The 13,087-nt window shown below is 42.5% G+C and overlaps 1 protein-coding gene across 3 annotated transcripts in view; it reads left to right on the forward strand.

Annotated features, from left to right (window-relative positions):
• Nucleotides 1–3,686: 3,686 nt before the first annotated feature.
• The window catches only part of gatad2b (GATA zinc finger domain containing 2B), a 53,674-nt gene continuing 44,273 nt past the window's right edge, over nucleotides 3,687–13,087 (forward strand). For 2 of the 3 annotated variants that reach the window (XM_034126233.1, XM_034126234.1), the window contains exon 1: nucleotides 3,691–3,847. The gene's annotated coding sequence lies outside the window, so the exon portion shown is untranslated. Of the gene's footprint in view, nucleotides 3,848–13,087 lie in introns of all 3 variants that reach the window. The other variant, XM_034126235.1, reaches the window with a different exon arrangement.

The following is a 13,087-nucleotide window of genomic DNA, read 5'->3' on the forward strand; positions in this document are numbered from 1 at the left end:
AAAGTAGCCCCGGGCCGGAACTAGGCATAGTGGAAACGCAACCAAAAACGGGCCCAGCACGACACGGCACGCTTAAACCGCGCTCCGTGCCGTGGTGGAAATGCGCCATTATTGTCCCAGTCCGGCCCTGATGGCAACAGCCACGTGCACATTTCCACTACAGCGCGGAGGGCGGTTTAAGCGTGCCGTGCCCGGCCCATTTTTGGTTGCGTTTCCACTTGGCGTAGTACCGGCTCGCGGGTACTATTTCACAGTTTTTCTGGCCCCATAAAATCGAGGTTCTTAGCGGGCCAACAACCAGGCTGAGTCGGGCTGAGTATGCTAAACTAGTGAGAGAATCGCTGGCAAGGGGGCTACAACTACAACAAAATGAACATATTTGACCGTGATTTAATTGTAATGATTTCAAAATGATGCCGAAGTAACAACATACTGATACCGGTTAGTAAAAACCATGAATTAATGCTTTGACAAGCCTGCAGACAGACGGCAGGCGAAAAACCTTTTAAAATGCGTGTTTTCTAAATGGAGAACGGCTAAGCTAACGCAGTATATGCTCCGACAGTCCACACTCACAACAATGGCCTATACAGACATAAATAAAGCAGCGACTGTATTCGCCATGACACAGACAGTTTGTGGTTTTTACTTGTTTAACTTTTGTCTAGTTTCTGAACAGATATGAGGAGCTGTGAGCTTGAGTGCTAACAGCTAACGGCTGATGTTGTTTTTCTCTGTTTCGCATTGAAGATGACGTCACGGCTCCGCCTACACTGCGTTATAGTTACTGCCCCAGCTACTAAACTGTAATGGAAACGCAGCATAAAGTGAGCCTGGCCTATCAAGGCCTAACTATACCGTACTAAGCCGAGCGAGGCCCTGCAATGGAAATGCGCCAATAGACATCAAAGTGGGCTTGAGCCCCTGCCCTTTTTCTTCCTCCAGAGAATGTGCCCTTTTTTCCCCCTTTTTTAAATTTTTTATAAATGAATATATATCTACTGCTGTTTGCGCACAGTTTCCCTTTCCAAAAATATATTGATTGAATACAGAATATCAGATCGGGAGATTAGACTGTGAAGTTCCGTAGCTCTCCCTCCCTCCACGTCTCCTGCACAGCGGTGCGGACATCGGCAGTCACTTCAGACAGACAGGTAGCAGCACCTCCCACGTTACTGTCCCATGTTATGCCGGTGAGTGGTGATGAACAAATTACTAAACTGCCAGTGCCTCGAGTTTACAGCTAATTAGCTAAAAGACAATAGAGGCTTCTCAATACTCTAATTTCCCCTCCTCGACTCCTATCCTCGAGACTTAGTCCCGCCCACAGGAGATGCGAGCGGAGGACTCGAGGAGGGGAACCGAGGAGAGAGGAGGGGAAGCAGCAGGCGGTTAGAGAAATTAGAACTCCTCTCCTCTGAGCGGTCATATAAGAGACGTCCATTAATGATGACAGGAGGCCCTCTGTCTGATGGACAGATGTGTTCATGACCACTTATATATTTACTTTGAATTCATTGACAGTACGGTATAATGAGACAATAACAGGCTACAGATGCGGACATATACACACAAATATATTTATATAAACATATACAATTTAAAGTATGAGAGCACTCTCATAATAACGTAACACAATCAGAGACTGGATATATCCCCCCCCTCTCTCTGGTCGCTGAAATGGGGAATTGAAATTACGGGACAAAAGTTGTATTTACAAGTATTAAAAGTAAGGATAGGACACCAAACCAACTGAGACCCGTCTGTCCGCCGCATCTACGCACACACTGTACCACACACACCTACAGCTCCTAAAGCATAATCAGGCTACAGCACATATTTTATTATGTGAAGCACTAAATGGTCTTAGAAAAATATCAACTCTTTGTTTGTAGATATCTACTAAACTACAGCATACAAATACAGAGAGTAATGTAGGCCTGTTATACTGAGTGATATATATTTTACACACTGCTCTGCTTTCTGCACGGACCTCACAGCTGTTCACTGTAAACATCGCGTTGCGATGAAAGCAGTTCAACAAACGGTTTCGGTTTTACTAAAATAATATCCAGGGGATGCATGCAGAGCTGTCATTGGCTGAGATAAGTCCGGCCGTGCGTAACGACTCCACCGTTCCCGGAAATGCATCCACGGAGGAGCCGTGGAGGACCCATCAGTGTATCCTCGGTTATAGCTCCTCCAGAGAGCCTCCTCGATGCTCGGTCCTCGATGTGCATTTAGAGAAATTAGATGTCCTTCAACATGGCGGGCTGAAATCCATTTCCGGGTCACTACCGGAGGACCAAGGAGTCGAGGAGTCGAGGAGGGGAAATTAGAGTATTGAGAAGCCTCTAATAACAAATATAGTTAACTAGGTAGGCTACTAGCTAATGGATAAGTTAGCTCAAGGTTTAGCTAAGGCAATTTATCATGGGCATACAGGCTAATGTACTGTAGCCTACTTAAGGGGAGACACTTAAAGTGAATACAGTAACATGTGTATCTAATAACGTCATCACAATCGCCACATTGATATGCAAATTAGGTGTTAACTAGGCCTAATTAAAATGCGCTAATTTGTATGCAGTTACCAAGGCATTGCAGGTGGAAAGGATAAAACAAAAAAACACATCACCTCACAACTTCCCCAGATAGTTACTTAGGTCAAGTCAGTACTTTCCCCTGAAATGTTATGTTTAAATGCAGATTAGCTTTAAATCTATAGATGAATTCAGACATGGTAGTAAAACGAACACCATTTATATGTGTTTCTTGGAAGTTTTATTTCCATTAGAGTGAAAGAAAACATAATTGTACTAGTTTGTTGTCTGCTCTTGTGCATTGTGAATACTAAAGAAGACCATTGTCTCTGTTAGCTGATTATTTTGTAGAATTCTGTTGAGTATTAAACAATTGCGTGAGTGTGAGGGTATTAAAATTAATTGGTCAGTAAGTCAGAGATGTGCAACTATATTTAACTTTTTGTTTTAAAACATTTTGTTATAAATGATTATGGGAAGTGCCCTTTTTCTCACTTGAGCACCGGCCCCCCAAAATGTCTGTGCACGTCCCTGGATGGCAATGTTATTGAACAGTAGCATCTGAAGCTGCAGACTGAGGACTTTTCTTTGTCCCAGCATTTTGACTGAGGGCGCACAGGGACAGCCTACAGGGGGGGGGGCATTCGATTTGATGGAGTAATGACGTTTCTTATCAGCCATCCGCACTGCTGTCACAGCTCGGTTGCCCTGTCTTGGGTCTTTGTCATGCACATGCGTGCACAAGAAACGGTTACCAGCTACAACAAGAAATCAAGCATAACAAGGCATCAACCAGGTTTCTATTCATGCCTGCCTCCACTCGAGGAAACCGGGTTACTCAAAGAATGTATGTAAAAAGCTTAAAACGACCCCGTTACTTCCATTAATGTAACGAACACATTGTTTCTTTAGCCCCATCGGAGTTAACATGGCTCTCCATCCAGACACAGACAACAACACTACTACCAACCAACCAATCAATCAGATCTCTCTCTGTCGCCACCGCGGAAATAAACGACCAATCAGCTTCCAGTGATAAGGGCCTGAGGACTAATCAGCTGTCTGTCTGGATCTTCTGGGGAAACGAACAGCCAATCAGCAGTCTGTCTGGTCTACACAGAGTGACTGCCTGGCCAATGAGCGGTGTGTCTAGCTGCACCGAGGGGTGAGCGTCTGCCGAGGCCCAATCAGCGGCTCAGTGCTGCCTGCCGGTGCCGGAGACTGGTGGTGAGGAGCCGCTGCAGCGCGTCAGGACCGGACCGTGAACCCGGAGACGGTACACACTGAGGCGAAAAGAGACACAGGTGAGTCCGAGGATGTGCGCGAGGCCCTGCTCCGGCGGGAGATGTTTTGAAACGGCAGCGGCGGGATTGGTGTTGCGGCAGGACGGCTAGCTGTTGTGTCGTTTTCCTCCCGGTGGATATGCTGATAGACAATAGAGCGGCTTTGCTTTGCTATTTATTGATGCGGGCTGACATGTTGGCGACCAGCAGCCGTCGCCTCGAACTGTTCATTTGCATTTAAAGGTCTGGAGTCGCAGCAGAAACATTATGGGATATCTTAATCTTGCCCGGCTCGTTGTGTTTTGATAAAAGCTAAAGTGGTAACGGAGATCTCGTGATTACATTGTGATGGGAACGTTGTGCGGAATGCCTCCAATCCGTTTCATTGTTTGATCCGGAGTCTCTAGGGGTTAACTCCGACTGGAGAAAGAGCCTCCGAATACTTGTTAAAGAGCGCCGGGATTATATGAGACGTTTGAATGCTTTTATTGAAGCAGAGCTGCGTGAAGTGGCGGATTAAAACACGCGAGCAGGAGGCCGGGGTCGCTGATGGCTCTCAGCAATTAGGTAGAAAAATTCGAAATGCATCAGCCATTTACGTAGACTCAACTGGCTCCATATGCACCTAAATGGCTGCCTGGCGCTGACAGCATAAGCAACACTTCACTGTAAGGCAAGGCGGTATACAGGCGGCTGCTTGTTCCTGATCGGCGGATTAACGGAGGGAGATGTCTACATGACGTTAGAGACCAAATGGAAATCAATATTTAATGTGTGCTGCCTATTATTCTGCAGTATGCAGGACCTCATTTCGTGTCTGCTGAGAGAATTGTTCTCTCCTCTGTTGCTGCACTGCTCCTCAAGATTTACATGAGTCACATGCAGATGGATTCTCATGCATATGACTGCTTGTCTTTGTGTTTGTGTTGCACATTAACGTCAATAGGCTGTGCACAGATGGAGGTGGTTATATGAGGTGAAGAGACACGGTGTGTTAGGTTCCTCCATTATGAAATCATATTTACAACAATTACTCATTTTTAAGTTTTTCGTAAAGAAACATTGTAGTTATGTCATTTGCACCAGCTTTGGAAAATGCAATACTATTGGTCTGTTGGAGTAAAAAGTTGACAGACAGCAGGATAATGGTCACTTTGTGCCATGTAACCTTACACTTTCCTCTGCACTTTCAAACAGCTGTTTGTTCTGAGTCCTGTCTCCTCTGTAGACCAGGCAGAGCACATTTCTCACACAAGGCATTTAATAAAAGGGTTTTCTTACGACACACAGAATTTAGGGACCAGTGTTGAAACCTGTGTGGAAGGACTGTGGTTGTGGAACAGTTGGCAGACCTTGCTACACTCAGCCCTCCACTCACATAGTGATAGTGGGTCTGTATGAATGAAAGGTCCCTGCTGTTGAGGAGTGTGAATGAACTGTAGTATTCTCAATGATGGAGTCCTTCCTCTTCCTATTTCCAGCTCACAGTCCCTCACCAGCGGCAGCAGCATACAGATGAACACATGCTGCCATGACACATTTTACACTATTCACCTCCAGAGTGTAGGCTTTGATGAATATGCAATTAGGCTTTAATCCTGCTTCAGCTAGTCATTATAGAAACAATGCACATTGTGATAATATAGTTTCTACCATGTGTAGAAGCAATCTGATGTCCTGCTATAACATAAACACTTTTTATTAAAGATTTTATTCAAGGAGGCAGTCGACATAACTTTGTCATGGTGAACAAAATATGTACGCGGTACACTGTTCCTTCACAAAAACATTGTTGGCGGTCTATTTGCAAATGTGCATTGCCATTGAGTGAAATCAGATGATGTTGTTTTGACTGTTGAAAGGACTTAAAGTAGCTGAACATCAAATATCCATGACTAAACAAACAGATTGCAAGATGAAAGATGAAGTTCATTTTTTTAAATATATTGCGTAATAATGATCTCCAAACCCTGATTAGTGCATAGAAGTACAAAGCCACTGCATGTTTGAGCCATATCATTCTTATTGTGTACTTTCACATTTGTATAAAATTAACAACGTTGATAACATCATTTAATTTTTTTTCAGCATCATCTGAGCAATTTGTATGTCCAAACCCATATCAAGGAGAGATGACTTGAAGTCATGGAGTTAGAACATGACATTTCCTCATCCAATTATGAATAATGTGATGAATGATGCAGGATCATATAATACACAGCAAAAGCTAAAGAATGCTTAGGGTTCAAACAGTGTGTAATGTTGGACATGTACAGGACATACGTGGACCCCCCCCCCCCCCCCCCCCCCCCCCCCCCACACACAAAGGGCAGTGTCAGAGTGTTGAATGGTTGGTGGGGACATGGTTCCTCAGCGCTCCATGATCAGTTCACCTGGCAGGGGGAAACAGGAAGTAGCTTGTGGTGGTGATGAATCCAGCTTCTTTACCCGTACACAGGTGTAAACCAGGTCCAGAGTCAAAATGATTGCACTGAATTCACAAGTGAACACAATGGCGGTGCAAACATGCCTCTGTTTGGTGTTTTGCATATTTTATGAGCAAAATGTCCAACTAGGGCAGCAGCAGCTCAGTCTGTAGGGACTTTGGAACCAGAGGGTTGCGGTTCAAATCCCTGAACAGACCAAGTACGGAGTATGGAGTAGTATTTGGAGAGGTTCACCTCACGGCTGAGGTGCCCTTGAGCAAGGCACTCCCCGAGCACTGTGTGTATAATGGCTGCCCACTAATTCCAATACTATGATGGGTTAAATGCAGCGGCTTGATTCACCGTGTGTGCGGTGCTGTGTACATGTACATATCAGAAGTCCTTTATACGTCCTGCAGCGGGGACATTTACAGCATTACAGCAGACGTGGCATAGCAGGTCAAAAAGAGATAAACATAATAAAGAGTAAGTAAACATATTAAACATAGAGAAAAAAACACATTAGTAATAAAATGAAAATAAAGACAAATAGGTTCTTATCCATTGTATATGCTATTTAGGTTTTGAGATATTATAACAATTATTATGATTATTACACAGCAGAATTGCAAAACAAGTGTTTGTATTGCACATTGCATGGTTATTGGCATGTGTGGCAATTAAAAAGGAACTCATTCAAATCCTCTAGTCTAGATGTTTAAATGTACATTTGTAAAATGTAAAATGTTTTTGCTCAAATGAATGATAGTATGAAAAGATAATGTTTTTCTTCCCACCAAGGCCAGAGTGGATAAGGCTGGAAAGCAACCTTTTTGTGGGATCCTCAAACAGCATGTGGATCCTCCGAGGTCAGAATCGGACTCTTATACTTAACTGTGATTGGACAAATGGGTAGACGTTAAAGGAGACCAAGTTTAAAGTCAGAATCCGAATTCCTTTCTTCATCCCACAGTGGGGAGGTGTACATTGTTACAGCAAAGTTTAGATCGAGACAGAAAGGCAAACAGTAAAAAGGCATGCACATAGTATTTAAGATAAAAATGTAAAGTCAAAGTAAATATTCGAGTAGATTGGTTGCAGCAGCAGTATTTATCAAATAAATCAAGTGTAACGTGTAGAATGTAGTGTGGTAGAAGCTAGACAAGAGGTACAATTGTGTATATAGGAATTATTTACAGATTCTTGTTAGAGTATTTAAATTGTGAAACTAAAAAGGCAGCCAGTAAAAACCCTGAATGGCTGTGATCGGTGGTGTTGGGACTGCAAACAGGCAGGGGGTGCAGCCAGGTGGAGGCACTCAGAACACTCAGCGCTTGGACCGCTCTTCAGGTGGCTGTGGCCAACAAGAACCAGGGTTAAATGTTCCAAAAGCTGAACTTGAATCTTGCCAGACGGGAACAAAATCCAAGATCTCACTGGCTGCTGTGGTTTCTGTCCTTTCAAAGTAAACGCTTGCCAAAAGATGCATCGCAATGAAAAAAGAAGGAATTTAAATTGGTAATGTGCAGTATTAATGAATATAAATTGCAAAATGCCCCCTTCCATAACATTTGCCAGAAATGGTGTAAGGCCTGGCACCCGTGTTGTGGGTTTGGGGGGGGGTCTGCACTGCAAAGCTCAGAGGGCATGAGATTAGCTAGTCCATCTTTTAATGGACAAACAGTGATTCTCTGCCAAAAGACGGTGTAGGGCCCTGGGATTCTGTCCTGCAGTCGGCATGGTCAAAATGTGTGTTTCCCCAGAGTGGAGCGGCTACGAGCTAAAGGCTCAGTGTGTTTCTCTGATATCCTAAGATGTAATTGCTCAGGAGCAAATTGTCCATAGTCTCTTCTTCTCCAAAACACACAGCCACTATTTCTGAAGGGGAAAGTGTATTTGGAGAATGGCTACACCCCTAGGCCCTGTATAGTGGAGTGGCACACCCCATATCTCTGTGTTCATGGAAACGTGGTGAGTGGATGCACTCTAGGTGCCATTGCTTGGGCTAAAAGCAATGGGTGGGTGGGTGTGACGTAGAGCCAGAGCTCTATAGAGCTCTAAATATAGGGTTAAATATGAAAGAACTTGGAGCAGAAGTAAGACAGGGCTGAGCGATATGAAGAGAATCCAAAATCACACTTTCTTTTGACCAAATCCCTCAATCAATAATGTGAGGATATCGTAGGGTTGACCATTAATGATGTTGCAAAAGAGAATTTGATAAATATTCACAAGTCGGTGGATTTATTGAAAAAATTGGTAAATGCAAAATATAGAAAAGCTGGTCAATTCAGAAAAAATCTTCATCTTTGAAACCAGGCAAAGACATTATTTAGGATATTATTTCATCCGATTTTCTGGGACAATGTCTAGCCTAAGCACATAGATATGTATATATATATATATATATATATGTATATGTCGCCCTAGATGGTGATGATGGGCTAATGTAGCTATAAGGATTGGCCAGTCATGTTTTGATGTGTAATCAGGCTAAAGAGCTGTGGCCTGGAAACTCGGCACTAATTGATCTGTAATGAGTCCATGAAGCAGGGGGTTTTGTAGGTACTGTAGTACAGTACAGTGCAGGGCAGAGTGGGATGCAGTCAGCAGGGTGCACATCCCTGCTGCAGCGCTGTGCTGCACCAGGCCAGGTGCTCACAAGGTCACCCCAGTCCACACAGCGCTCACTGCACAGACACAATGTTTTTAATTTCATCCTGATAAAACATAGACGGTCTCTTTATAAGAAGATCATTCTAAGATGGGGTGTTATTATATATACGTGCACGGGTCAATGACCTATAAGGATTTGTAACAAGTTAATTATTTTTTTACTTTTTTTATTTTTAAATACAACAATTCAGAACATCTATTTAAATTGTTTCTAACATTAAGATTGTTGTGTACACAAAAATGTATATATATATATATATATATATATATATATATATATATATATATATATATATATATATATATATATATATATATATATATATATATATATATATATATATATATATATATATATATATTGCACCTGAAACAACAAATAAATCCTGAGTTACGGTTTCTTTACTTCCTCTCCAGAAAAAAGGACAGTATAAGAAACTGATTCAGAAATCAGTTTCAGTGTCAGCTGCTGCCTGCCACTCGTCCCCCCGCAGACCCACTGGAAATCAGTCCCCTACTTATTCGGAGCTCCGTAAAATTAAAGTTGCCTATGCCGTCTGACGGTCTATTTGAAACGATTTTCATATTTAGTAATTATACAGTTTTTGAAGAACAGAAATATTGTTTTCCGGCATCACTCTGAATTGCAAATCTGCATTTTGGTATCGGCGCATGCCGAAAGTAAGAGGGCGCAGCGTTTAGACAAAATCCTGAGCATACTGTGTCAGGGATTTATATTTCATCCAGAAAAATGTGATCTTTGCTTTCTAATTTAATACAGTAAATGCAATAATTGGTCGCACCACATGATCAGTGGTTGCTCCAAATGAAGTCAGATTCTCAAAACTCGATATGTGTATTGGTTAGGGTCAGGTGTTCATACTGTCAGTGTCAGGTCATACATCCAGCAATCTGAGCTGAACATTTTCATTGGTTAAGAAAAGGTCTAATGAGCAATATATAGAATACATCATAAAGCACACTCAACTAAAGTTAAAGGCAAAATCATAATCTCGATTATTTGGGTCAATAATTGATATCACGATTATCCATTTACTTTGAAAACATCCATTTATTGAAAAAAAAAGTATGTAACAGTATGTTTTGAACAGTTGATTACCCTGAACTTTAAGCATAATTCAACTGAAAAACCAATACAAAAATAAATAATCGTTTTATTTAGATTATGTTGTTTTCATAATCGTTGCAAGCCAAAATCGTAATTGCGATTAAAAATACGATGAATTGAGCAGCCCTACCTCAGACACTGAAATCCTCCCTTTTTACATATAAATATATTTGCGCACAGGTTATGAAGGCCACATAGAAGAGATATGTGTCAAACTCAGGACCTGCGGACCCAATCACCCGCTTCATGTTATGTTTAAAGCTTTAAAGCTTTCAAATAATGTAATTTGCTTATCATACAATTGATGCTGCTTTACGGGGGTACGGAGTCCCTAAACTACATGTCCCAATATGCATCTTGATTTGTCACCTGCGCATTGAAGTGTCTGACTATCAGCCGGTTCCAGCAGCAGCACTCTATCAGAAGAAAGGGTTGTTAAAAAGTTCAAAAATAAAAAAGAACGTCCACGAAAAGAAAAGCTGATGCAGAGGGAGGGCCATTTAATGAGAGAGTTGAAGCCAATACATGTTTGTGCTTCATGGAGACAGGCCGGTATCTTCTTTGCCACCATGCAGTGCACAAAGAATACAATTTACCACAGCAGATCAACATCTAAGAAGGAGAATGCTAACCTGAGCCACCAAGAAGCGTGACAAATACTCCTAAAGGCCTGCCTTCTGTACATGAGGTGACCCGCTCTATCAAAGTCAGTCGGATGGTGCTCTGGCTCATTTTCAGATAAACATGGATTCATTTTAAACTAATGTAATGGTCCTTTTGGAGTTTTTGTTGATTTGAAAAAATAATGAATTATTTTATAGCGTGACATAAAATTGACACTGAGAATCATAGAATTTGCCTGTTTTCAACTACTAATAATATACTGTTATGGTGACATCCCTATTGCCGCAACTAACAATTAATATTTGATTATTAACTCGATGTATTCATTTTGAATTTGAAACTTGAGAAAGTAGAGCAAAGGTCAAAATGAAGTCCTAGGCAGGGCCGTATCCACCATTGAGGTCACCGAGGTCCGGACCTCGGTAATAATTTCCGAGCTGTGTCTATAACAAAACTTGTGAAATAACTGCACTAAACGGGGTTCTTTGTAGTACTTCCATTTACTGTCGATGGGGGCGCTGCATAACTACGTAGCCTCGATTAAAGCAAACAGAAGAAGACGACATGTATCAACAAACCACCGCAGCCCGGACTTGTATCGGAGCAGCGGAGGAGTGATGAGGTATCTAGAGATCTGAGTCCAGAGGAGTGATGAGGTATCTAGAGATGTGAGTCCAGCGGAGTGATGAGGTATCTAGAGATCTGACTCCAGAGGAGGAGTGATGAGGTATCTAGAGATCTGACTCCAGAGGAGGAGTGATGAGGTATCTAGAGATCTGAGTCCAGAGGAGTGATGAGGTATCTAGAGATCTGAGTCCAGCGGAGTGATGAGGTATCTAGAGATCTGAGTCCAGCGGAGTGATGAGGTATCTAGAGATCTGACTCCAGAGGAGGAGTGATGAGGTATCTAGAGATCTGACTCCAGAGGAGGAGAGATGAGGTATCTAGAGATGCGAGTCCAGAGGAGTGATGAGGTATCTAGAGATCTGAGTCCAGCGGAGTGATGAGGTATCTAGAGATCTGAGTCCAGCGGAGTGATGAGGTATCTAGAGATCTGACTCCAGAGGAGGAGTGATGAGGTATCTAGAGATCTGACTCCAGAGGAGGAGAGATGAGGTATCTAGAGATGTGAGTCCAGAGGAGTGATGAGGTATCTAGAGATCTGAGTCCAGCGGAGTGATGAGGTATCTAGAGATCTGACTCCAGAGGAGAGATGAGGTATCTAGAGATCTGAGTCCAGAGGAGTGACGAGTTATCTAGAGATCTGAGTCCAGAGGAGTGATGAGGTATCTAGAGATCTGAGTCCAGAGGAGTGATGAGGTATCTAGAGCAGAGTTCCCGTTAGCCGGTAATTACCGGACAATGACCGGTAAAATATGCTGAAGTCCGGCAAATCTAAATCTCTCCGGTCAAAATGTCCGGTCAAAATAATTTTCCCTTAGCGCAATACCGCATCAGTTGCGCCACTTATGTGACAGACAAGAATAGTATGTGACAGACAAAAGAGTATGTGACAGACAAAAATTGTCAATTCTAATGTCTAACACTTAATGTGGAGAAAGAGATGTCCTGTATGGGTTGATTGTGCGTTGATCTGTTGGTAATGCCTCGGGGTTCCGGTGGGCATGTAAACAAATGCATAATGCTGCGCTATACTTTGTGGCCTCATCCGGTTGCATAGCGACGCTTATTGTTTAGGTGTCTTTTAACAAGCAGGTAGTCATATCATTAGCTAGAACTAGCTAGATCTGATCGATATGGACATAAATGCGAGTAAAGTCTAATCTGACAGGAGAGAGAGATCGGCTGCTGCTGACGAGTCGACACGCAGCTCTGCATGATCCCCTGCAGCGGCGAGCAGAGCAAAACACACTTCAGGTTAGAAAATCACACGTAGCTATTTTAATTACCTCTCAAACTACCTAAACTAGTTATAGATATGTTTAGTTTTACTGTCGGGTCACTCATTACTGGATCCGCGAGCTGCATGATACTGACGGGCTGTCAGGAGAAGGAGAGAGCGCTCCGTTTATTATTCCCGCGTTTTTGTAAATTACTGTACACTTTTGAATAATGTAGTTAATCTACTATAATTAGTTTGTTTAATGTCGAATCATATCAATTTGTTTTAAAGCTCAATAAATAACAAAGAAGACCTTTAACCGGCACTTATCTAATTTTGTCCGGAAGATTTCAACTTTAACGGACATGTTGACCGGCAAAAAAATATTCTAACGGGAACTCTGATCTAGAGATGTGAGTCCAGAGGAGGAGAGATGAGGTATCTAGAGATCTGAGTCCAGAGGAGTGATGAGGTATCTAGAGATCTGAGTCCAGAGTCCAGAGGAGTGATGAGGTATCTAGAGATGTGAGTCCAGAGGAGTGATGAGGTATCTAGAGATCTGA

The sequence above is a fragment of the Trematomus bernacchii genome, unplaced genomic scaffold (assembly GCF_902827165.1).
Source record: "Trematomus bernacchii unplaced genomic scaffold, fTreBer1.1, whole genome shotgun sequence".
Classification (NCBI taxonomy): Eukaryota; Metazoa; Chordata; class Actinopteri; order Perciformes; family Nototheniidae; genus Trematomus; species Trematomus bernacchii.